Below are 5484 nucleotides of genomic sequence, written 5' to 3'. Positions count from 1 at the left end.
AACTTCACCCGGTTCTTGTCTAAGACACATGAGGATCCTTTTTATGAGGTGGTGCACAAGAAGAAGGTGATTCCTAAGGTCCGCTTCAATCTGAAGCCGGAGGAGTACCCGGAGATCCAGTATCAAATTTTGAGATGGGGTTGGGAAATTCTAGCCAACCCCATAACTGAGGTTAGAGCATTGATGGTGTGGGAGTTCTACGCCAATGCTTGGGTGACTTACAAGCATGTCCGTGGTGTGAACCCGGAGCCGACGAATTGGTGCACCATGGTCAGAGGGCATATCATGGATTTCAGCCCAGAGAGTGTGAAGGTGGCACTACAATCACCACTGTCCAGAGAGGACCCTCATTCATACACTTGGACGGTCAACAGTGACCAGAAGTTGGATCAGATTCTTGCTGACAATTGCCTCCCCGGAGCTCAGTGGAGGAGGGATTCAAGAGGTCTGCCAAACCAGCTGGGTAGGCATGACCTCAAGGCAGTTGTTCGAGGATGGTTGGAGTTCATCCAATGCTCCATCCTCCCTACGAGTAACTATTCTGAGGTTACAGTTGAGCGAGCAATGATGATTCATTGTATCATGCTCGGCAACGAGGTAGAGGCGCATGAAGTGACCCCCTCAGGAGTTCTACAGGATAGCTAACAAGGCATCCACCTCTGCAAGACTGGCTTTCCCATACCTTATCTACTGCCTATGTGCAGTAGCTGGAGCTTACATTGATGGAGATATCCCGATCGACATTGATAGGCCAATCACTATGAATAGTATAGAGCATGTTCATGCTAGAGAGCTTGGGCATGGACCACAGTAGGAGCCAGTTCCACCGCCTCCACAGGATCTTCCGGAGATGTCTCAGAGAGTTTATTTCCCTCTCCATGACTATTGGGACCAGTTGACCACATCCATAGGGGAGTTGACATCTTCTGTGGATCAGCTGATGATTGAGCATCAGTGTCACTCTGCTGGTGGAGGAGCAGAGGAGGCAGGGGCACGACATAGAGGAGCTGAAGCGTCAAAGACGATTCCACGGAGGGAGCAGCAGCCACCATGACTCAGGTGGTTGAGTTTCATTCTCCCTTCCTTTATTTTATTTCTGTTTTTCAGTATTTCACTCTATGCCCTATTTTCTATTCTAAGTTTGCATGATCACTAGTAGGATTTTCTTGCTTTCTAGTTAGTTGTTTATTTTAACACTTTATGTTTATCTTTAAAAGATGTCTCATGTATTTCTCACTAAGCTTAAATAAAAAAAAAAGAGTAGTAAAATGCATGAGATGGCATTATCTCTATTTCTGAATGCATGAATTAACTGTGCATATTTGATATTGGAGTTTAGAATATTAGTTCTTGAGGAACAGTAACTTAGAAAAGTATTATTGCTTCTCCGTAATGAGTAAGAAATTGATTCTTGAAGCAAAACTAACAGCAAAACAAAAAAGAAAAGAAAAACAAAAGAAAAAGGTCCAAGGCTTTGAGTGTCAATGGTTAGGAGGGTCAAAACTGTCTAAAGCTCAAAAGAGTGGTTTTCCCAAACCATATACTTGTGGTGTGAAAGTGTCAAGTAACCCTTGAGACTGAGCACTTAAAGTCGTGACCCATTACTGTTACAGAGTATGCCAAAGGCTCTGAGCACCACTGTCTGGGAGAAGTAAAAAGAAAAATTAGAACTCAAGGAGTTCCCCAGTTAAGTGCTTGTGGTGTTCTTATTTCAAGAATCAATTAGAGCCTAAAGAAGAGAATCTATAATACCATCCGGGTTCTAGTTCTAAAAGATACCAATATTTATAAGCTTCAAAGAATACTGAGATGCCAAAGCTATTCAGAGTTAGAGTGTCATCAGCCCCAATCAATAACTAGACCTGAGAGTAATTGACAACTCAAGTCTTATGCATTTTCTCTCTTCTTGGTCCTACACTATTTTTGGTTGCTTGAGAACAAGCAACAGTTTATGTTTGGTGTTGTGATGCGTGAGCATTTTATACCCTTTTTCTTATCATTTTTCAGTTGTTTTTAGTTAGATTCTATTTAGTTTTACTTAATTTTAGTGCAAAAATCCTATTTGGATGCTACTTTGAGTTATTTTACTGTTTTTATGATTTTAGGTAAAATTCGAAGCAATTTGACAGAGTTTTGAGCTAAAAAAGAGAAGCTGAAAGCATCCCCCCTTGGTGCTAAACACCCAACTGGCGTTTAGCGCCAGTAGAGCCACAATTCAGAATTGTTGATGTCCCCTCTAAGGCATTAAATGCCCTTCTGGCATTTAGGGCCAGGCCAGGCAATCCGAATTCACTCTCTTTGGGCATCTCAAGTGGATTTAGCATTTATTAGTAATATTTTATTTTCTTTTTATAATTTTTATTTACAAATAATATCTTTTAGTTTTAGGATTTATTATTATTATTTTATTTCTAAATCAAATTAGGTTCGTATAAAAGGAAAAAGATTCACTCTTTATGGGCATCTTGATTTTTCTCTCTTCTGCACAACACACTTATGGAAGAATCCTAGTTTTCTCTGTAAGCCATGAGTAACTAAATCTCTTTGGTTAAGGTTATGAGCTTCGTTTATTTCTATGGATTAAGACTATTGCATTTCTATTTTAATTAATGTACTTATTCAATTTTAAGGATTGTTTTCGTTCTTAATCTTATGAATATGGGTGGAACGAGAGTATGACCCTTATTCTACATGAGTTCGTGTGATTCTTGAGAGAGTTATCTCGCTTGAACAACAGGTTGAAAACAAATTCTTTCTAAATTGCTAATTACATGAACTAATTAGGATATGTGACATATAATCCTGTTAGCTTTGGATAATTAGGGATTTTGTGGCCATAAACTAGTTTTGAACTTAACCCTCTAAAAATCGGAATTAAGTGACCACAAGAGTGGCGGTTAATGAAGGTTAGAGGAGGCTAAATCACTAAGAGATTAGGGTTAGTCATTTACAGTTTGCCATGAATTGAAACATTCATTGTTAAAATAGTTGGTAAGAACTTTTAATCCAGAAAAGTAAACATCTCCGAAGCCTTAATTGATTTCTCTCACTGTTTTTACATTAAACCTCTTATTTGCTTTCTTTATTCTCTTGTCTATTGTTTTATGCGAATTACACCATCAAACAACATTTTCAGTTTGCCTAACTAAGCCAATTGGATAACCATTGTTGTTCAGTCTGACAATCTTCGTGGGATCGACCCTCACTCACCTAAGGTATTACTTGGATGACCCGGTGCACTTGCCGATTAGGCTGTGGGTATCTAAATTTCCGCACCAGCGAGCTCTACTACCCAAACTTCTTACGTATATGAAGGTGGTCTGTGTACGCGACTATGTCCATTTTTGCACTCATGCGTACAATTGAGGCGTTTGCATGAAGCTTGCGTACACATAACCACCCAGTTTTGTAAAACTTAATTTTTGAATTCTTAATCATTCTTTTAGCCTTTTAAACTTTTATAAACCCCGATAAGAGTCTAGTGCTGTGACAATTAGAATTTCTATCAGTAAAGAATTTTATAGATAAGTTCTCGTTGCAAGTATAGTTTCTAAACCAACAAAGAATTCTTTCGTACAAAAAAAATTGTTTGTCACTAAAGCAAACCCAATAAAATTTATAACCGAAGTATTTAAACCTCGGGTCGTCTTCTAAAGGAATTGCAGGGAGGTGTATTTATTATTGGTTATGGGTTTTTATTTTCTGAAAAATTTTAAGAGTTGAATAAAAGAAATAAATAATTGTAAATTAACGCAATGAAAATTAAAAGAGACTTATATATTCTAATTAAAAAGCCTTGAATGGAAGAATGATTAATTGGAAGTTCTATCCTTGTTGGAATTCTCTCAGGTGTAGTATAAAGAGGTTGTTGTTTTCACTCAGTTAACCCTTACTAAATAAAGGAAAGTCAAGTGATTGAGCTAACTCTTATTCGCAAATCCTAGTCCTCTCACTTGGGAAGGTTTAGCGTTAGTAAATAGAGAATTAGCCAACAACTTCCAATTTAACTATCCACTTGAGCATTCCAACTCAAGTGTCTCCTCTTAATTAACTCCCATGTTAAGTTGGGAGTCTACTCTGCCATCTTGCATGTCATTTTTGTTGTTGGGAGTTTTGAATAGAAAAGAGAGATGATAATTGAAATAAATTGGAAGCAATTAAATAAACAATAAAATTAAATAAAAAAGTACTCTTTGCATTAATAATTTAAAAGAACATTGAACCTGGAATTGAGAAGAAGCAATCCTAAAATTAAGAGAAATCCTAATCCTAAAACCTAAGAGAGAGGAGAGAGCCTTTCTCTCTCTAAAACTACATCTAAACCTAAAATTATGAATAATAAATGTTGTATTTGTTGTATGAATGAATGGATCAATTCCCCCATTTTATAGCCTTTAATCTGTGTTTTTTGGGCTGAAAACTAGGTCAGAAATAGCCCAAAAATCACTCCCAGAAATTTCTGATACGTACAGGTCGCTGCAAAGTCACGCGTGAGCATTGTCCACGCGTTCGGGTGGATTGAGTTTTCGCCAGGTGACGCGTGCACGTCGCCTATCTTCGAAGCAGCTATGGCAAATTATATATCGTTGCGAAACCCCGAATGTTAGCTTTCCAACACAACTGGAACCGCCTAATTTGGACCCTTGTAGCTCAAGTTATGGTCGATTTAGTACCAGAAGGTCAGGCTGAACAGCTTTAGCAGTTCCTTCAGTTTCTTGTTTTCCTTCCACTTTTGCATGCTTGCTTTCCATCCTCTAAGCCATTCCTGCCCTATAAACTCTGAAATCACTTAACACACATATCAAGACATCAAATGGTAATAAGAGAGGATTAATATCAGCAAATATAAGGCCAAAGAAGCATGTTTTCAATCATAGCACAAAATCAGGAAGGAAAATGTAAAACATGCAAATTGTATGAATAAGTGTGAGAGTAATGGGTAAAATCCACTAGATTAAGCACAGGATAAACCCTAAAAATGGGGTTTATCAACCTCACCATACTTAAACATTAGCATGTCCTCATGCTAAGCTCAAGAGAAGCTATAAAAGAGTGAAGAGGAATGGTGGAAAGTATGAAATGCAACCTATGAATGCAACTAAATGCGGAATGCTTTTTCCTACTTGGTTAAAAGTAAACAAATCCTTTAAGAACAAATATGAACTGGATTTCACTAATTCAAATCAAAAAATAAAGTACATGTAAACTTACAAAAGAAAATAGCTCGTGAAAGCCGGGAACAAAGAATCGAGCATCGAACCCTCACTGGAAGTGTATGCACTCTAATCACTCATGTGTTTAAGGTTCGAGTCTCTCAATTCTCTACTAATCTTGCTTTCTAAGGCTTGCTCTTCTTCTACCAATCAACACAAATTTGATGCACAATACACATATCAAGAGGTCTTTTAAGGGTTGTAATGGGGTTAGGGTCAAGGTAGGATTGTATTTGGTCAAGTGGACTAAAATCTGAATCCTTAACTAACT

The sequence above is a fragment of the Arachis hypogaea genome, chromosome 15 (genome assembly GCF_003086295.3).
Source record: "Arachis hypogaea cultivar Tifrunner chromosome 15, arahy.Tifrunner.gnm2.J5K5, whole genome shotgun sequence".
Classification (NCBI taxonomy): Eukaryota; Viridiplantae; Streptophyta; class Magnoliopsida; order Fabales; family Fabaceae; genus Arachis; species Arachis hypogaea.
Note: the sequence above shows the minus strand (reverse complement) of the source record.